Below are 22,939 nucleotides of genomic sequence, written 5' to 3' on the forward strand. Positions count from 1 at the left end.
TTTTATAGGTGAATTAGGGGGAGCTGTGGGGGTCCCCAAAGGTCAATTGCACAGCTGACCTTGAGAGGGATTTTGAAGTGAAATTATGGCAGACTACCTGTGTTCAAGTGGTCCGGAGGTCAAGACGCTGAACTAGCAATTTACGGCAGGGATGAGAGGGCAGGGGTTCGAATCCCTGCTGCGGCAACTTTTCAAAATTTTTTCTTTTTTTTTCTTTTGCTTATTTTGCATTATATTATTTTTTTATTGTGTTTTTCTGTATTTTAGTGGGTCCTACATGTACGAAATAATTTTTTTAAATAGGGAAAACAGCGAATAATGGGAAAAAACAGGAAAAATCCAAGAAATTTGGGTTTTTTCCCACTGTTTTAAATTATTTTTACAATATACTTGAACGTTTATCATGAGTAAGGTGATCTATGAGTAAAATCGTGCATCTTTCTTTGTAAAACAACAGAAAATGGATTAATAATAAAAAAAATGAAAAATAAAATAAAAAGGTGTGGTGCGGTTCGAATTTCGAAGCCATCTAACTCCTTTTAATATAAAGTTATAATTTTCAAACTCGGACACTAAGTAGAGGTCCATGGTTCTAACAATACAGTACGAGGAAATTTTTATAGGTGAATTAGGGGGAGCTGTGGGGGTCCCCAAAGGTCAATTGCACAGCTGACCTTGAGAGGGATTTTGAAGTGAAATTGTGGCAGACTTCCTGTGTTCAAGTGGTCTGGAGGTCAAGACGCTGGACTTGCAATTCACGGCAGGGATGAGAGGGCAGGGGTTCGAATCCCTGCTGCGGCAACTTCTCAAAAATGTTTCTTTTTTTTTCTTTTGCTTATTTTGCATTATATTATTTTTTTATTGTGTTTTTCTGTATTTTAGTGGGTCCTACATGTACGAAATAATTTTTTTAAATAGGGAAAACAGCGAATAATGGGTAAAAACAGGAAAAATCCTGGAAATTTGGGTTTTTTTCCCACTGTTTTAAATTATTTTTACAATATACTTGAACGTTTATCATGCGTAAGGTGATCTATGAGTAAAATCGTGCATCTTTCTTTGTAAAACATCAGAAAATGGATTAATAATAAAAAAAATGAAAAATAAAATAAAATGTGTGGTGCGGTTCGAATTTCGAAGCCATCTAACTCCTTTTAATATAAAGTTATAATTTTCAAACGCGGACACTAAGTAGAGGTCCATGGTCCTAACAATACAGTACGAGGAAATTTTTATAGGTGAATTAGGCGGAGCAGGGGGGGTCCCCAAAGGTCAATTTCACAGCTGACCTTGAGAGGGATTTTGAAGCGAAATTGTGGCAGGTTTTGCGTGTTCGGGTGGTCAAGACACAGGACAAGTAACTCGCGCCTGTAATGAGAGGTCACAGGTTCGAATTCCTGCTGCGGCAACTTTAAAAAAAAAATTTTTTTTCCGCTTATTTTGCATTATATTATTATTTTATTGTGCTTTTCTGTATTTTAGAGGATCCAACGCGTAGGAAATAATTTTTTTAAATTAGGAAAATTTCAAATATTGGGTGAAAACTGGAAAAATCCAGGAAAATAGGGTTTTTTTCTATTATTATAAATTATTTTTACAATATATTTGAAAGTTTACCATGCGTAAGGTGTTCTATGATTAAAATCGTGCATCTTTTTTTGTTAAACGACACATATTGGAATAATAATAAAAAATTAAAAAACAAATAAAAAGGTGGGGTGCGTTTCGAATTTGGAAGCCGCCTAACTCCTTTTAATGTAATGTTATATTTTTCAAACTTGGACCCTTAGTTGTGGTCTATGGTTCAAACAATACTGTACCAGAAAATTTTAATAGGTGAATTAGAGGGAGCAGGGGGGGGGCAAAGTTCAATTTCATAGCTGACCATGAGAGGGCTTTTGAAATGAAATTGTTTGACCGGTTGTCATTCACGTTAAAATATTGAAAAAGATCTAAAAAAAATATTTTACAGATCAAATAAATAAAAATTAACCCGTGACCGGTATCGCAGTTTTAAAAATTAATCCTCGGCCCCAGACCCTTTGCTTACTACCCAATCGCGCTTCTATCCACACTATGCCTGACACGCTGCTGCCGCGAATATTGAGCTTAAAGAACTTTAAAGCGGTTACCTAATGGAACCTATTATGGGCCATTGTATGCCCCCTGATTTGCCTATTAAAATTCCCTTTGGTACGATTGTTTAGTGTATTGAACTCCAATCTCTTGTCGAGTTTGAAAATTATAAGTTAATATTAAAGGAAGATACGGGGTGATTCGTCTGCGTGTCTTCGAAGCCGAAATTTATCCGTTTTTTGGCAATTATTCGCTTTTTTCCAAAGAAAAATAATAATTTTTATATATTGAATACTTCATTTACGTTAAAATATTGAAAAAAATGTCAAAAGAATAATATAGAATAAATAAATAAAAATTAACATTTGACCGGTATCGCAGTTTTAAAATTCAATCCTCGACCATTATCGAACCACAGACCCTTTGCTTACTAGTCCGTCGCGCTTCTAACCATACTATGCCTCACACATTGCTGTCGCGAATATTAAGCTTAAAGAACTTTAAAGCGGTTACCTAATGGAGCCTATTATGGGCCTTTGTATGGCTCCTGATTTGTCTATAAAAATTCATTTTGGTAGGTTAAAATTTGTATGTGTACAATAAAAAGGACCATCCTCAATAACTTCTGATCTAACGATCGGATTTTCAGGATTCCATGTTAATGGTTTAAGAGGGTGACTTTTAAATATGTTAAATAATTAGTGCATCCGATTTTGAAAGTTACGAAAACAGACACAAAAACGTTTCTTCTCTGAATAAACATACCTTTTTTTATGATGAAATCACTATAATGTGTGAAATATGGCCCTTATAGTTTGGCCCCCTTCATGTTAACCTTACTTTACCATTTCTTGAGAACTTTTTAAGCGTACTGAAAAATATTTAGATAATTCTATGCAAAATAATTCCGTTTCAAAATATTAAATATTTATAGTTTTTCCTGATAATAATCCTGAAAATCCCTTTTATTAAATATTTAATTTATTAAATATTATTTTTTATTTATTTTTTTTTTAAATATTAATTTCACAATTTTACTTAATAATAGTCGAAAAGTTTTGGAATTGTAAGGTATGCAATTTCTTAGATCACTTTAAAGAACGGAATCTTTTCTTTTCGGTCGGAATTTTTCTTTTTGAGTGGAATCGGTCGAATAGTTCCTGAGAAATAAATTTTAAAAATTCGACTTTTTAAAAATCCCCTATAGTTTGGAGGGTCAGTAATCCAAATCCATCATAAAATGAAGATATTTTTATGCAGATAAAGTACGTTTTTGAGTCTAATTTCGCAACTTAAAATATCGTCTTCACTAATTAATTCAAATGATTGAGATCACCCCCTCCAACCATTAAGACTGAGCCCTAGAACATTCGATCAGGATGGTCCGATTTATTTATTTATTTCGCCCACTGTACAATATATTGAAAAAAAAATGTATTAAGTTTATCACAGTCATTCTAAAATTCATTAAAAAATCTTTCTTCTTTAAAGACTTCTGTGTTGTTCCCTTTTAAGTGGTTGTATGTAGGGCTTTGTCCAAAATTTCCATTATTTCTTTTGAATGGACTGTGGACAATATGGCTTTTTCGATCGGAGGAAGAACCGGTCACATCCATTCTATGAGATCTCAGGCTTCTAATAAATTGGACAAACATTTGGTATAATTTTGTTACTTAAAATATATTTTTTGGTATAATTTTGTCACTTAAAATATATTTTTTGGTATAATTTTGTCACTTAAAATATAAATACGATTTGTTTTCCTATTTAAAAACATTTATCAATGTAGTTAGATCTGTTCTCGTTGGTGAAAATTTTGAATAGCAATAAAAAAATTATATATATGAAAAACAACAACACACAATTAGTAACCTTTTGGACAGTTTCACGGTACATAGATATCCTAAATTGCATCCAACGGGTTTTGTTTCATAATTAAAATTTGAAGAAATACATTATACAATTATCCCACGATCAGTACTAAGAAATTAAAATTTGTAATTTTTTCGTACAATAATAATGAATTGAAATTTTTTATTAAAAAAAATCCTATTATCGCCTTTATGAGTTTATTTCTCACTATGCTACATATTTCTAAGTAAAAATCGCATTTTCGCCATTATTTAAAGTTCCTTGAAGATATGCTAAACGCATAGTGGAAAACGATACCAACGATTCAAGTTGCAGGCTTACACTTTTAAAAGTTATATTTAAAAATACAGGAATTATGCCATTATAATTTCAAATTAGTAGAATAAGTTGTTGTCCAATTTGTAAAAATTCAGCATATAAAATTTAGTCACGTTAAAAATTAAGAAACAATTTTCTAATTTTTAATCGTTGAATTGTATCATTTGTAACTGATTTAAATCCAGTTCAGCTACATCTCCATATGTTTCATATGATACAGATAACTCGATTTTTCTCAATTATATCCTACATTATTATTCAGTAGCGTCATTTTTAACTTTTTACCAAGACCTGTAAGGTGAAGCACGACATTCAGTACATTCATGCTTAAAAAAATTGATGTACGGCATACCGGGCAACTATCCGGGACTTACCAAAGCAACTATGTGATTGTCAACATTCACCGGTGGAAGCCAACAACCGTCAATTTCGCTCATTCACAATAACATACACACTATTTAAGAGCAATTAAAAAAAATAATAATAAAACAAACTTATTACTTTATTTCTTCCAAATAACTTAAGAATATAATTCTTTAACATTAAGCGGGGCTACATTTTACAAAATTCTTTTCTTTATTGAATGCGGTAAAAGTGTGCATACAGTCTCAAAAAGTATCGTCACGTGAGGACCATGGAGTAGGAGTTACAACAGTCTTCTTGCATCCCCTCATCCATCAGGGGTGTTGAATAATTTTCCATATGAACACTATCTGAAACATTTATTGACTTGACCCTCAAAATTTTCTGAGAAAGAGATATCTCAACAGGAAATTGGAGGTAAAGGGTAAGTAAAAGAACATATTCCCGTTTTTATGTATTTAAATTATTCTCATTTACAAATATAAAATAACCCTAGATTTTTAAAGAATATATATATTTTATTGCAAGGCAGTAGCTTTTTACCCACGATTTTTAAGTTCATCCCGATAGGGGGCAAAAAGGTGCGGGACAAAGGGACAATTGCCCCCCTTCTGGCTACTACCTTAGTTCTAATGTTAGGATGACAAATTTTAATTTTTCATACTTTTTGCGATGTGATATTCATTTAAAACTAGTTTCATCTTAAAGTATAAGTGACATATTTTCTTAAAACATCTTATCATGCCTATAAATATCCATAAATGTTTAAAAATTCTTTTTTTGTCCAAAGTACTCTAAGTCAAACGCCTGTATCTTGTAAACGTAAAATTAGCCATTTTGGACTTTTCTTAAAAATAATTTTTTTGCCGTGTATTATTTATTTAAAACAAGTTTCATAAAATACCCATTTATGTCTAGAAATATTAACAGATAATTTCAAAAATTTTCAACCTTACATTAGCATCTATCTTGTTAATGTAAGGATGGGCATTTTTTGATTTTTTTTCCTCATAATTTTTTACTCTGTGAGACTCATTTACAGCTAGTTTCATATTAGGTAGCTGTAATTTTCTTTAAATATCCATTTATGACTAGAAACAATAATGGAATTCTTGAAAATTTTCTTATTTTGTCCAGAGTACACGAAGCCAAAAGCATATACCCTGCTTATGTAAGGATGAACATGTTGGAATATTTTTATAGTTCTTTGCTGTATGGAATTAATTTAAATTTCATAATATGGGTGTCATATTTTCAAAAATATCCATTTATGTCTAGATATATTTATAATTTTTTTTTTTTTTTAAATTCTTATTTTTTGTAAAATATGCAAAGTCAAAAGCATGTATCATGCCATGTAAGGTTGGGCATTTTGAGATTTGTTTAAATTCTTGCTGACTTAGGTAGTAATAACGTAAAGTTAGACATTATGTTGATAATTTTTGCAACATGCGATTTATTTGTTATTTACTTCTTGATTAAAATATGGGAGTCATATTTTTGAAAATATCCAAATTTAGATTTTTTTATATGAGTTTTTAAATATTATTAAGCCTAAAAAGCATGAGCATATGTAGCACAAATGAAACAGTAATCATATTGTGATTTTTTTAATATCTTTTGGCCAAGGGTTATTTGTTTGAAACTTGATTCATATTAAAATATTGGCTTCATATTTTCTGAAAATAGGTCATGGCTACAAAAGCTAGGATAGTTTGGTTTTCAGGTGTGTGTAGTAAATGGTAACGGGTGCACGTTAAACCTGTCGGATCACAAAGTCCTCCATGTTTTTATAACAAATTAAACTCTGGTGGAGCTGAATTGGAGATTGATCAATCTCTGGTTCAGGGCAAAATTGCGAGTGATGAAGGAATAGATGTATGAATGGGCCCACCCTATAAACGGGTGTGATGTATGGGTGTGGCAGAAGTCAAATTCTTGGACATAGACGGCGCCACTGGAAAACAAGAACTCGTGACCCCTCGTGGTCAACAACAACAACAAAATGGCTATAAGAAATCACGAAAGAGTGAGTTTAGACAGGTGAACGCAATAACCTTATGTTACTTGGCATAAAAAGTGTTGTAAAAAGTGAGAAATAATTTTTATAAATATCTATAAAAATTTTATTTCGTTTTCAAAATCACAACACTACTTTCATAAACATCATTCATGTGATAACAATAAGGGTATAGACATGTAAAAAAGATTTAAAAAAAAGTAATATTATAACTATAGTATACAGAATAAGTGTAACTGTATAAAAAATATTGCAACAGTAGAAATATAGTGGGAAAGTGACATTGCAATAATTATCCAAAAATAGTTCAAACTACGAAAGAGACTAGTATATTCATACAAAGCATGATAAATATTACATTTGAATTTTGATTCAATAAATCTTTATAAAACAAATTTAAAAAATATTTTCTAAAATATATATGAAATGCACTAAATAAAAAAATATTTTCTTTCAAGAACTTTATCACTGAGAAATGCATTTAGATGCCTAAAAATTGTATGACATAAAATAAGAGATAATAAACTAAATTAAGTAGATTTGAAAATACAAATATGAAACGAAAATTATACTGATTTACATTTCAATTTATAAGTATATGATCAGGACAGAAGCTTAAAGTGAAAATAGGTCATCTACATAAAGTTAGAATAATTTATAAGTCTTATTTTTTACACAATTACTTATCAATACAAACTTTTAAACTACTATTAAAATAATGATATAAAATGAAAGCTCTTAATTTTCTAAAATACTACAGAGTTTCAGAATTCCTTTTTATTATTATACGAACAGATTCTAACATTCAAATCAATCTCTTTTTGTAACCATAATTTTTTTATAAAATTGAAATGATAAATGAAATAACGATTTCTTATAATTTTTTTTAAAGTTATGTTTAACCATGTGAAATAATGCATAATAATATAATTGAATTATGACTATTGAGCCAGACTTTTTTTGTATGCTTAAGTTACAGTGGATAAAAAATGTGAAAAATGTAATCGTTTTAATTCTTCAGTCAAATTATTAAAAAATTAATGCCATGGGAGATTTACTAAGTTCTAAATTGTGCTGATAAGTAAGGTGATATTGGTTATGGTAAGAGAGATTGTGGAGCAGAAAATTAATTTCATTCCTGAACAACACAAATCAACAGAATTCTTGTATATTTTTAAATGGGGGTTGATGATTTTGAAGAATATCAAATTTCAAAGCATATAAGTTATTGCACATAGTTCCATTACATAATAAATTATGCATAAAATAAGAGAGATAGTTAAATAATTACAAATTATCAATATAATTGTGATCAGAAGAAAGACATACATAACAGTGGCGACAATCGTAGTAAATTGAAAATAAGTGGTATATATATATATATATATATATATATATATACACGCACACAATATATCATTTATAGAATTGTATGATTTATTCCCAAGAAACAATTACAAAATAGCATATAGGAATTTTTAACTGACAATTACCTTATATTACTGACACTTAACAATTAAAAAAAATGATGTAGTTTAAGTTTGATACCCATATTATAAGCCTCCAACCTTTACTTATAACAAACAATTTCAAGCACTTAATTCTATGTGCCTATTTAAGTTTTAAAATATACACACTTACCTCATTAAAACTATTTATTCAGTTAAAACAGTTTGAATTAAATAAAATTACGAGCATATGAAAATATAACAGTGGATAAAATCTCATATATAGATTCCAAGTTACATAAGTTCCTGGCAACAGAATTTAGGGCCTCAAACTACAGCACTATCTTGATAAATCCAAATTTATCTGCAACGTCAAAGCAGCCTGACACAGACTATTGTTAAAATTTAGCTTAATGTGTACAGTACAGCAAAATTTGTAAACACGAGGCACTTAAAAATAATTAACAAAAACATTATGTTGTTGTAATTGATAATTCAAAAAAAGGAATAAATACCTATGCCATATGGGGAAAGCCTTTAATCCTGCTAAAAAAATAAGTCCCACCCCCCTATGCGTCAAGTCTTATGCCAATTCAACTTTATAAATTTGATGAGAAGCAAGTTTAGAAATGCTTCAAAAGGAAGGGTAGTTATTAAAAATAAATAGCTCTGCCCAATATGAGAACAAACAGATGCACACATTAAGTACAAAAAAGAAATCAGAAGAAAAAAATATTTATAAAAAGTACGAACTTGTAGATGATAATATTGTGGGGAAAAAATCTTTTTACTTCAAAGAGAAAATTAATCTGCAGATGTTGTAACATTTTGCATTGCCCTCTGCAGTGCAGTAGAGTTTCTGCTACCAGGCACAAGTTGTTTAGCTTACTCCAAAATTTTGGAAGCTACAATTGTACATTTAATTTACAGCAAACAGTTTTTTACATATAAAAACCACTGTTGATTGACCATAGTAAAAAATGCTTATTACAATAAAATTGTTTAAACTTGTACCATAACAGAAAAGAGTGGAAATTAAATAACATTTTTAATATAACTGAACATTAATATCCTAACATTAATTAATGTGATACAACCTGACAACAAATGTGATATTTAAATAAATGCATAAATATTTTACGGCACAATAGCCATTGAAAAAAAATTTATAATGCCATTGTCTAAAGTAATTTCAATAATGCAATAATAAAAAATTGACATGTAAGTTAATATTCAAATAATATAAGAAATAAAAATACAATGAGATTTCATAAATGAATTTTAAAATTTGGTCATTTTATTTTAACAATTGTATTGTATTTATAACAATTGTATATTTGGTCTTAGCAAAACACTTTTTAAACTTAAAATTCAGATAATACATAAAATGATGGAATATTTAAGTAATTATATAATAAAGAAATACTGGAAGTTTATATGCACACATGGAATTAATTGCTTACTACTTATTATGAATAAAAGATATATAGCACATAATATATATATATAAAAGATGGTATATATATCATATAGATAAAAGATGGTATATAGCACAATACACTTTTATACAAAGTATAAAAAAAAATAAGGCAATTTTCTTTAGCTCTAAGTAGGTTTCAATGTAGATGCAACAAAAGTAGTGAAATAATGTATGGGTTAAGAAGGTTTTTTTTAGAGGTTGAAACTTCTGGGAAAAATGATATTAAAAAATACTGTCAACAAATACATAATGAAAGCACTTAATATATATGGGCATTTTCAAATATAGCGTTGTTTTTGTATTAGTGACTACAAAAAATAATTTTTTTTCTTTAAAAAAAAAAGACAATTTGTAAATTATAAAATTGTTCATTATAATTTATAGAATAAGTAAATTGAAATAAAAATTACATGTTTTAATTGCATAATTTTACTTCAAAAATCAAGTAAAATTACATGAAAATATAATTTTCTTGGGTCACTAACACTAAATTCTCCCTTTTGAGCCCTTACCTTTTTGTGGGACATGGCTATTTTCTTTTGAAAAAAGAAAAAAAACTGTGTACATATAAAACGAAGTAAAGGCTACAAATTCTGTTTAAATATCACATTGTGAAAATGGTTTTTAAAACTGAAAAAAATTCAAACTTCTCTCACTAGTTTAGGATTTTAAATGTCTGTTCCGAACTTTTGATGTGCAAGTGGAGCATTATGTCCAAGTACTTTACTTTTTTAAAAAGTACTTATGCTTACAATTTAGAGGTAATTTTATGAGGACTGTGCATCTCCATTATGTACCTCAATCCTTTTAAAATGTTACAAAATATTATTTATATTTTATGTCTGATTGAAAAAAAAAATTTTCTCTTGCATTTTTATAAAACTAAGGTGAGTAGGATAAGAAACTACAAGCCTTGTTTTCCTGTAAGCTATAATTATACCAACTTCAATAACATATACATAGCTGCCAACATGAATAGGAAAAAATCCAGCAGATTTTACGAAATAATATAAACTTCATGATAATTGTTGCATAATTTACTTAATATTTTACACATAGGGAATTTTATGGATTTTTAAAGTAATCAAAATATAAAAACTGCAATATTTTCCAACTATAATTGACATTAAACATACTTGAAATGTTATGCATTATGTTTACTCACAATTTTGAATATTATTAGGCATTTAATTCATCAAAGATAGTTAAAAGATTTTTTTAAAATTATTTAAAAGAAAGAGATTTTACTATTAAAATAAACTGTATATTTAAAAACAACAAAAGTTTTAAACTGATTTCTATAAATGAGGTTTACTTCATTACATATTAGTAATACTTATTTAAATATTTAAGCAATAATCTGTTTAAAAATTCTATTTCAATAGGGATTTTTTAGATAACTTACTCAATTTAAGGGAATTTTCTAAAATGCACAAAAATCAGAAGAAATTCGATTAAACCAGTAGATCAGGAGAAACTGGAAAAATACAGTAGTCTACTGGGAAATCCAGTAGAGTTGGCAGCTATGCATATATCATTTTGCTTGTAGATAACATAAAAACTTGAAGACAATTAATTGACACTATTTCTAAAAATGCTCATATGATTAAAATTAAAAAAAAATTATTAAAATCAGGGGGTGAAAATCTATATTTAATTGAGGAAAAACAAGAAATTACTAAAGCTGTAATTAATCACAATATAGTCAGGGGTCTGTCCAGGCCGAATTTACTACCGTTTAGCGGTACCTTCACAAATTCAACTTTAGGAAAAACGGTAGTTTCACAAATTCAATTTTAGGAAAAACGGTAGTTTCACAAAATACTTTTTCTTAAAATTTCATTTTTGTATCCCTTAAGAAACGATAAATCTATATTTTTGTGTTGATTTTTTAATATGATTTTTAATTTTTCACAAATTACGTCTAAATTTTCACAAAATAGGTACCTGTCAAAAAAACCTAGACAGACCCCTGATAGTAAAGGACGGATTAAAATAATCTAACACTAGTTTATTTAAAGATGAAGATTTAAGGCTGATTTAATTCTTAATGGTTATGATGATTCCTAATGAAAAATAAGTGAAGTTTTATGATTTCATATTTTTACTAGTATTAAAAATACATATCAAAAGCAAATATTGTTAAATATAATTACATTAATATCCATAAATAAGTAGTTTTTATTGGTTTAAAATATTGTAAAAAAAATACTGTACAAGAACAAAACTAAAAATATTGTGCGAAATTAATAACTAAGTTCACCTTATTACTAATAAAAAAAATACATAAATAATGCATAGAAAGAAATGTAAACCATATTTATTAAGTAGGATAAATGAATTTTTTTAAAATGAAACCCGTAACTCTCGCAACAAAATAAAAGCAATCCAAAAGCAATAAAAGCTCCCTCTGCAAGTCAAGAGCCGCAACCTGCCACACATCTTCCTTTCTTTTTCTTCGGACTTGCTTTGCTGATCTCTGTAAATAGTAAGACGTTACACAAAATATAAAAAGACAGAAAGTGTTAAAACAGATGAATAATAAATTTTTGTTGCATTTGTTAAAATTTAAGACATTTCTTTTAAAATTGTCAGACATTGTGACACATTCAGATAAAAAATACTGAAGTTTAATCAATTTAAAATGAGATATGTAAGCTTCAGTCAAGCATGGCACCAGACTTTGCCAGACAGGGGATCAAGCCACCCCGATAGGTCAGCTCAAATAAATTAATTCAAAATATTTGAATTAAAATACATTTTATACTTTAGATTTTTTTTCACATAATTTTTTTCAAATGTGTTTCTAAGAAACTAAAATCACTAATTTTGATACCACAATGTGCAGATTCATTTACAACTCTATTTTAATATTTTTATTCATATATGAGCAATTACAATTGAATTTATTAGTATACATACACTATTTAAGAGCAAATTAAAAAAAGAAAAAGATTGACAGAACAAAATTACTCCCTCACTTCTTCCAAATAATTTAAAGACAGAATTCTTTGAGTTAAATGGTGTGACGTCTAACAAAATACTTTTCGTTACTGAATGCGGAGAAAGTGTGCATTATAGTCAGTCTCAAAAATTGTGATATGAGAACAATGGAGTAGGAGCTAGGACAGTCTTCTTGTCTCGCCCTATTCCTCAGGGGTGTTAAACAACTTTCCATATGGACACAAACAAAAGACTTGTCTATCAGAATTTTCTGATGAAAAGTGAGCAGTAAGTGGTAATAAAGTGTCAGTAAGAAGATAACGCATGTTAATGTTTTTAAATTATTCTTATTTACAAAAAATATAAATAAACAGCTTTTTTTTTTTAAGAATGTAATTATATTTTTTTTCAAAACGGTAGCATTTTCCCAACAATTTTTACATTTGTCCTGATAGGGAGGCAAGCGATGTCCGACAGGAGGCAATTGACTGACACCCTACTGGTGCCGGCCTTGCTTGCAGTCTTTCTGTTTAATAGAATGTGCATAAGGCATTGCATGCAATGTACAAATAAGCAAAGTGGGAACATATTTAACTATGATGTTACTCGTGATATGAAAGAATGTGCATAAGGCATTGCATGCAATGTACAAATAAGCAAAGTGGGAACATATTTAACTATGATGTTACTCGTGATATGAAAGAAAAATCTCAAAAAGCTACAGAAAGTGTAGATAAAATACTTGTTAAAAATAAAACTAGTTATAATTAAAAAACAAACAATAAATTATCAAACAAACATTAAAAATAAGGATGTAAATTTTTTTTTTGTTTCAAAAAATATTTATCTACACTAAATATAATTTTGTTAAAAATTTATACATAAAGATCAATTTAAAAAAAGCTGTTTATTTTTATATTAACTATCAAATTGTTTTTAGGTACGTTAAACAAAAAAATAAACACAAATGTTAAGAATAAAAAAAGTAAGCACAACACACCAGATTCAATAACAGCTCTGCTTTCTGTTAAAAATTTCGAAATTGGTAGACACTAAATATAATAATAACATAAACACTAAACTTAATTAATTGTAAAAATACCATAAAAGCTCTAGGACAAGATAATTGGAACAAAGTGGCATTTTATATACAGTAGTCTCTGCTTAACGTGTTAAATTTGTGACAACGATTTTAATAGCATTAACAGAGTGATAACAATGAAAAGGAAACCAAAATGACATAAATTGAAGAGAAAAATTCACTTTATATTTATGCAAAGCATTTTTACTTTAACATATAAAAATGATACATAATTTAAAATTGATTGTCAACAATTTTCTCTCATCAGTTCACTCTGACTCATAATGCTTTTTAAAGACATTGATGCTGTATTGCAATAAACATTTCAAAACTTTCATTGCATTCCTCATTTCAACATTTGAAGAAGGTGGCATTTTCTTCTGATTTGTCAGTTCCAACATCTTTTTTCCGATAACAATCTGGTAAACTTCAGATTTCATTAATATGAAAGCATTTTCATCAATAGGATACCTGCAAGTGACGTAGTGTAACCATCGCGATCCCGATTGGTTGTTAAAACGAGGCATTTGTTTACGTTAGCAACTGTTCTTTCCATCCTATTTTGAGTAAGCCAAGCTCGATTCCCTTCCCTATCAATTCCCTTAAATGTCATATTCTATATTCTTTCACAAAGATTTTGATTCTTTCAATATATATTTCTTACTTAACACAAAGACAGGCATGAAGCCAAGTGGAACATAAACAAACTCATTATGCATCGAAGTTGTCAGTTACGCAAAGCAAAAATATATCACGTTCACAATAAAAATCAATAAATAAATAATAAATCTAATTTAAGTAAAAGAAGTAGAAAGGATTATATTTCAACTAATTCGATGTGCAATACGGCTCAGTATCTGATTGACTTATCGTTAATTAACTTTCTAAATTATGCAGAGAAACTTAGCTTAACTTTAATACGTCAGTTTGCTGATAAAGATTGACATGTGACCTATGACGGCACTGATGTCATAGGTCACATGTGTGGGTATGGGAGGTCTTCTTCTTCTTCTTAAAGTGTAAGTACCTCATTTTCATCCATAACTAGAATTTTTAAGATGTCAAATCTGAAGGATGTTCTATAATTTTTTCAGTTTTCTGGACCTTTTTTTCTTCGTAAAATCTTGCATAAGCATTTCAGCAGAAACTTGATCCCATGAAGTTGCTAAGAGGTGCACTGCATCAAGATCATTAGTTATCATGGCTGAATGCTTTAAAATGTCAATCTTTTGTTTCACGTTAAACTAGTTCACTTTCTGCCATTCACATTGTAACTCTACGAAAGTGAGCAATGCATTAAAATGATGACATGGTAGTTCTTAGTTGAACTCGCTATTCCAAAAGATGAAAGAAATCACATTTCATTAACAACAAATTCACACAACCCAGAGTTCACCTGCAGTTAAAGAAGTGGCAAAAGAAATTGAATTCTAGCATAGAAGAAGTAGAATTCTTGGCAATTCAAACACAAGCATTAGCACAGAGAAAGAAAAGGCTTCTTCTAAATACAGAGAATGAATAAAAATAAATGAAAAATAAAATAAAAAGAATAAACAAAACAAAAAATGTGAATATTAACTGAAATTAAATTAAGCGGAAACTACTGTTTTATATATGTTTCAATCATTTATATGCTGTGGCAGTCAAAATCACATTGAAGTAAATTTACTGAACCAAGAAATAAATACTAACCTCGTCAGGGGAAATTTTTTTATTTGATTTATTTACTTCATACTAAAAGGAATTTAAAAAGATAAAAAAAGGGGCAATACAATAAAAATTCAAAAAACAAAGTAAAGTGAACATTTGTGGCAAATGAGCATTAATGGTAACCTATGAGTTGAATGATGAACATTAGGTATAAAAACACTATCTTAAATGCATATAAAAACATTAGGTGTACACACGTGTAAGCTTGTTAATTTCTTATAAAATAAAAAACTAACAGTAAATTTATTGTGTTTCTACAAAATTTCAAAACTTATTGTAATATATATTGTATTATTTTTTTTAATCAAACGTTAACAATTTGTTTAGATAATCTAATTACACTAACTGCAAAAAAAAAAAAAAAAAAAAAAATTAAAAAAAAAAAAAAAAAATTTAACATTATACAGAGTAAAAAGTACAGAGCAGCTATAAAATTTTTACATCTCTTATAAGGGATTGGTAGTAAATAAGTTATTACCAGATTTTTGCTCCTTTTTATTATTGATAGAAATTATGATTATAAAAACTAAACCTTAACATATATGACGCCAAAAGGGTTAAAACATAAATTTTGCCTCCACTTGAGAAAGTTTCCATAGAAAGTCAAGAAAAATTATGCCTTTGATACAACAAAAATAAAATTGTAAGCGATTCAGAGTAAAAAATTACAATTTGATTTAAGTTATCAGCATTGCGATATGATTTGAAAATTGGTTAAAAGAAATATTTTATAAACTCCCCGTTTATTCAGATCATTTCTTCTGAAAAAAAGGGAAAGAGAATTGATGCTTACTTACTAACAAAATTTTCATTTATTTTAGCTAAATCTACATCAGCTGTCTCTTTCAAAATATCTTCACAAAAGGTAACAGAAGCAATGCGTTGGAAAAGGGCATCAATATTTTCACCTAAATTTTCAAAGACTCAATTTGTACATCAAATCAATAATTTAAAAAACAATCTTCAATAAATATTTAAGTATAAAAATACTAGAATTGGTTATAATTGACTTCTGAATTGAAAGTATGCTAAAATAAATTAATGAGAATCTGTATATTAAGTTAAATTAATCTAAGTTATATCCACATCATTTTGCACATGTGTCCAACTTTTGTGCTGTTACTGTCTATTAAGTGCGAAAAGTGACACCATAGATTGTTCTAGCTGAATAAAATATCACTTCCATGTTACGAAGAACACTTTTCTCTACAGAACAGTACCATACCTTTAGGGTCAATAAGCATAATTTTACCTTTAAAAATCTGTAGGTAACTTTATTGTGCGTATTTGCGTTTCTTTGTTGTTTAACTGTTGCTTGTTCAAAATAACTTACTTTTCTAAAAAAAAAATTTAAAAAAACAAAACAATTCTCAAGTATTATAGCAACTTTCAATTTCAGTTTTAATTACTTGTTGATATTTCCTAATTTCAGATATAGATCATAAAAAAGAAGATCAAGGTTAAAACTTCAACCCAAGTACTGACATTAAGTAATGAGTTAACTGACATTTCACTTGTCTGTTTGGCTAAAAAATGCACGCACAAAATAATCAAGAAATGAAATTATGTGTCATTTAAAAAATGCCACAAAGGCCAGTTTCCAAACCCTAAACAATTTAGATACAATATACATATTATATTTTAAAATGCAAAATAAACAATATCAAAATTGTTTTTAAATTATTACAGAGGTCATACCTAAGTCAAGAACTTTTTTTTTTTTAATAAGATAAAAAAAAATGGTGTTTTCTGATTTATAGTCATCTTTGTTTCTTTTTATAATTACTATTGTTGTACACAAAAACACATTTTAAAAATAAAAACAAAAATTTTGGTTTTAAATCATTATGTGTTTGCTTACAAAATGTGTTCTTACTTAAGGTTATATAAAAATATAAGTAATACAAAAATGTTTTTGCAATAAAAAGTAAAAAATCTTATTATTCCTCCAAAATTCTAGATATAAAAATTTTTTTTTTGAAAACTATTATTGAAATTTTTATATTTAATATTATTTAAAATGTTTTCCTTTATTAATTCTTAATTCATAGGAAAAAGTTTTTTTTATATTTTTTTAAAGGTGAGGGGAAAATAATTTGACTCTTGCAATAATAATGAAAAACTGTCTAATAATGCAATAACTGCCTAATAATGCAATAAGTGTCATAAAATTTTAATTTTTAAAGTTTTTCATTGCTGGACATTGATTTGTATACTTAAATGTATGGTCTTAATGTAAAAATTCTTAATATTAAGATAATCATGAGATAAAATGTTCAAAATTGTTGTTTTTATTCCCTTCAAGTTTCTCAAAAAGTTTACGTTTTGAGAAAATCATTTATACAAATATATATATATATATATATATATATATATATATATATATATATATATATATATATATATATATATATATATATATATATATATATATATATATATATATATATTAGATTGTTTTAAATTTTTTAAGTTTGTTTTGTTTTTAACATCACTTAAAAATGCTGAAAATTATAATACAGTTAGAATAAAAATAAATAGAATAGTATTCATAAACTAAATAAGCAAAAAAAAAAAGTTACGATTTACATTAAAATAAAAGAAATGCAAAAAAGAAAAAAAACAAAAACAAAAAAAAAAAAAACAACTGAAGAATACAAACCTGTTTTTGAAGATAAAGGCCAATATTCAGCATTAATTGTGTTCGCTACTTTAATAGCCTCATTTTCTGTCATTTATAAGCAGAATTCGCCTGTAAAAAAAAATATCAGGTATTAAGAAACCCTAAATATCAAATTTTAACCTAAATCAAATTTCATAGCTAAAAGAGACGTTTCGTTATTTAAAAGTCAAACATTAAAACATAAAACCTGAAAATGCTTATAAAAGAAGTTTTGTATTTTAAATAATTTTTGTACAATGGTTATAACTGTAAAATATAAATTGTAAGACAATTTTAACTCTGATACAAAGCTGAAACTTTTTATTGTTCTTCTTACTCTTTAGTGGAGTAATGGACTGTTATAGTTATTGATTAATTTTTAATAAAGACAAATATAATACACATTAAGCTTAAAAGTGCTACTTGAGCAAGTTTTAGCTTTGCTTTTCGGTTTTGCATTTGAGATCTTAAAGCTGTTTTACAAAAGCTCTTTGTCGCATAAAATAAAAGTTTTTTTTCGTAAATGTTATTTTTATAGCCAGTTTATAAATTATGTGGACACTTTTTCAGAACTGAAAGTTACACTTTTAATAATGTATGCAGTCAAAATATGGCAAACATTACAAATGAAGAAAAATTTTAAGAAACAAGTGAAATAAATTAATTTTTAGAACAGTATAAAAGATTCATAGCAGACTGGTGACTCCAGCCAGTTTTGTGAATCAGTCACCTTGTGGCTACAGGGCCACCAAATCTAGATAGAGACGGAAAAAATAGAATTATAGCTTTGCCTCCAGTGTAAGGCACTTAAACTGTGGTTTTATTTATTTTCTTTGACGAAAGAGCTCCAAAAAAAAACTCTTAAATAATGTGATTTCGAAAGTTAAGCATGCACATACATAACCTTAAACCAAGTGGCAGAGTAACTACGAAAAAATAAATACATAATTAAATTCTGTCAATGTTTCTTAATGTTTGAAAATGCTGCTATGCATCTATTCAAAAGCAATTTAAATAAATTATCTAAAAGAATTAAATCAATATAATAAAGAAAACAATATTTTCATATCGTAATACAGAAATCCTATAATAAATACTATTTATTACTAAAATTTTGAGATTAATTTACTAAAATTAAAATTTTTTTAAATGTTATTAGTATTACTTCAGTTAATTGTATAAAATCCTTCCACGATTATAGAACTGGAAAATAATGTTTCAGGAGTTGTGATGCCTATATAGACATCACATATTTCCTAGCATTTAAAGATTTCTTTAATTTCTTAAATTAAATTTTTTCTAATCATTCTTAATCCAATTTTCATTAAATTAAACTAATTATTAGTTTTTATTACATTTTATAAAAAGCGAATATAAATATTTAATTCTTTTCCTCACAATCAATACAACGGTTAATTTTTTTAAAATTCAAGACAAATGCATAATTCATTAAGTCATGCCACGACTTAATTGAACATCAAAATCTATTTTTAACTCTTTATTCTTTAATTTCTCTAACCACAAAAGTTAATTTAAATTACCAAGCACTCAGAAACTTCTTGTTCCTGTTTAATAAATAGTATGATTACAATTTAAAAATTCAATAGAAAAATTAATAAAATATTATTAAATTGAGAAACACCATGATAAGAATATAATAAGACTTACAACTGCATCTCTCTTGGTACCAACTAAAAACAGCAATGGTTTGCTAGTGCATTTTAAAGTTTCATCAAGCCACTTGGGTATGTTATATAACGATGAGAGGACACAGAAATCAAATACTAAGATCACAACTGCAATAAATACATCAAAATAAGAAAACAAAATATTGTAAAGCATGATTTTAGAATAATAAATAAATACAGCAAACTCTGCAGGGCAAATTCACTTGTAAAGTGTAATTTTGTCTAAATTGGAAAATTTCTTATGAAAGCAAATTTAGCAGCAGTAGCAGGAACATTTATTAAATACACAGAATATTCTTATTTTTACTGAATTGACAATGGTATATGATGTAAATGAATTTGGGTGAATAAATGTAAATGAAATTAGCCAAACAGAAATATAAAAATTTAAAATAAAAAAAAGTAATGGACCTAAAATATGTTTCTCTTAGATAAATACATGGCTTGATGTAAGATTTCAAGACATTAAAGTCGTAGCAGTAGACATTTTTTGGAATGTTCTTTAGAACCTTGGCGAAAGACTTTGTAATGTTCTATCGACCAACGACACCAATCAAGAACGTTATCAGACAAATTCCTAAATTTTGTTTACATTCCTGTTTTTTTTTTTTTTTTTTTGCTCCCATTTGGGTGAACCCATAGTCTGTGAGCAGGGGTAGAATTATCGGTTACTGCATCACAACATGTGTTTTTGGTCATGATTTAGAATTAACATATAATACTCTTTCTTAGGGTCTCTTAATAGTTAATGTTAAACATTCAGGTTATGTAATTTGATGGCTTCATTACTGACTTCTTCATGGCCTACAAATAATGCGAGGGTAAACTGGTAGTTCATATCACGTTCGCAGGTGAATTATGGAGGGAAAGGAGTTTTCGACAATGTCAACCTACATCTATTAAAGGAACCCCCAAGATAGAATCAAGTTAGCATGCCTTATATACTAGTGAATCGATGTTTAATAATCGTAGTGGTAGTTACGCCACGCCATGCATATTATCTCAGAATTGAAGTAACATTAATCAAGTACTATATGCAATATATTTCTACAATGAAGTACAATTCATTTCTGTTATCACAATCTTTAATATATATATTTAGAACTTTGATCAAGTAATGAATCATAAAAAAGAACACAATCAAAGCCATAAATTATTAGAGTTTGGAAAGAAAAAAAAAACCCAAACTAACATTAAATTTTGTGGAATCAGCATGGAGAGAAATTCAAAACCAATTTGTTGGATACAAATGTATCGGTTTTGATTATTTTAATTAAATTTCTGTTGGAATTGTTCTCTAAATTGGTAAAGCTCACCAATTGGATATTAGTTATAGATATAGTTCATACTTAAACATCAATCTATTAATGTGCAAGTTTTTATAATTTAATTTTCAACATTAGTTCTGTAGTGCTTACTGCGAATGTTAGAGCTTTATGGAAAATATACATTATATAAAAAAGTTCAAAGAAAAAAAAAAGACATAAAAACTAGTAATTTATATAAATAATATTTTGATTTAAAAAATGGGTTAGTAAAAATTTATGTAATGAGAACCTCTTGCTCCTCTGTAATATAAAGATGTAATGCATTTAAACTTTTCTTGTCCAGCTGTATCCCACCTAAAAATAAACAAGAAATCTCAACAAATCATAACATCAAAAATAAATCTACAGACAGAAAACAACAATATATATATAGTATACTCTCGATATCTCAAAGTTGAGACGCTAAAATAAAGTCAAGAAAATGAGTTTTCAAGAACAAGTTCTGAACCAAATATGTTCTAAAAAGTAAAAAAGTAATTCTAAAACGTAGACTTGTGGAACATCAGAATAAGTACTAATAAAGATATTTGTATAATAGTTGACCATAAGTCTAAATGCAGCAATGATAATTTTATTTTTTAAAGCAACAGAAAAATAATTATACAATTAAAAAGATTAATTTACAATAAACTTACATTAATAGAGTTTATTAAAAAAACCTCTAAAATCGTGGTCTGTCCACATTATTTTCGAAATTACTCATCAATAAATTTTTCTATTCAAAAAAATAGCTGCCAAGTCATCGTTTTCTATGTTCTTGGAGCATTTCATGAAACACTTTAATAAGTGTGCAGCTTTTTTTCCTTCCGACACAATAACGTTGAGTGTTGGTATGCAATGAGTTTCAAAAGAAAAAAAAAAAATCTACTTCGAAAAGTATTTGACATAACAAGGTTTTCAAGATATCTAAGTGTGAGATATTGAGAGTATACTGTATATACATACATATATATAAGATTGTTTTTTGCATAATTTTTTAAATACTAAATTTTATTAAGACTTTTAATAATAAATTTTACTTTTTGTAATTTACAGGGCTGCCACAGGAAAAAATGGACAAAATAGTTGCTTTTAGTAGCCAAAAGCATGAAGATAGTAGCCGAAAACTATGAAAATAGTTGCCTAAATAAGAACAAAAATTCATCAAAAATATGACTAAATTTTGTTAATGACTTAATTGTCATATACCATGATCCATTTAGTAAAGTTGGTGGCAAATATTATAATTTTTATATAAACGTTAATGTTCCAGCACAATTTTTCCTTTTATCAATAATTTATCTAGGAAATATATATAAATATATATATACACACACATATATATTTTGAAAAGTGATTACTCAAGTTCGAAATTCACTCATTGTAATATCGTATTAAAAATTGTTTTTCATTTTTACTTTTAAAATCATGCAGAATTTTGAAGCAATAACCATTGAAAAGGCGATCGAGACCAAAATAGACTTACAAAGGAATCTGCAGATTGAACAAATTAAAAAGTGAAAACTCAAAATTTGCACAAAATTTAAAAATTTTTTTAGTGTGCTTAAAAGCTATTGTGGGTCGCAGATTTTGAACCCAATTAATACTGAAAAAACATCGTTAGCAGTACAGAAAAGTCTCGCATTAGTCTCCTTTTCCTGAAAATAGTTACTTTTTTAGCCTTTTCAGGCAAAAAAAGTTGCCATAGTCCAATGCCAAAAATAGTTGCATTTAAGTTGCCTGAGGCAATCCTTAAGTTTGTAATAAATATACTTATAATTATAAAATAAAAAAATAACAGTAAACATTTATGTATATAAAAATAAGTAACTTAAAAAAACAACTTAATGATAAATCTATAGTTTAATCCTAAACTAATGTAACATTACTATCTATGTCCTGTTATCTAAACTAGTACAAAAGCACATAAACCTCCTAACTCATAAACTAGTAACTGAAAGTGTAATGAAC

The 22,939-nt window shown here is 27.6% G+C and overlaps 1 pseudogene across 1 annotated transcript in view; it reads right to left on the reverse strand.

Annotated features, from left to right (window-relative positions):
• Positions 1 to 6,741: 6,741 nt before the first annotated feature.
• LOC147816802 (ras-related protein Rab-34-like) overlaps positions 6,742 to 22,939 on the reverse strand; it is a 78,614-nt pseudogene continuing 62,416 nt past the window's right edge. Inside the window, exons 17-21 of the transcript XR_015429145.1 lie at positions 21,219 to 21,283; positions 19,642 to 19,769; positions 17,974 to 18,063; positions 16,109 to 16,219; positions 6,742 to 12,056 (exon numbers count right to left, since the gene is read on the reverse strand). The product of XR_015429145.1 is annotated as a ras-related protein Rab-34-like (transcript). The remainder of the gene's footprint in view (positions 12,057 to 16,108; positions 16,220 to 17,973; positions 18,064 to 19,641; positions 19,770 to 21,218; positions 21,284 to 22,939) is intronic.

The sequence above is a fragment of the Parasteatoda tepidariorum genome, chromosome 1 (genome assembly GCF_982258835.1).
Source record: "Parasteatoda tepidariorum strain Cologne lab strain chromosome 1, Ptep-v5.0, whole genome shotgun sequence".
Taxonomy (NCBI): domain Eukaryota; kingdom Metazoa; phylum Arthropoda; class Arachnida; order Araneae; family Theridiidae; genus Parasteatoda; species Parasteatoda tepidariorum.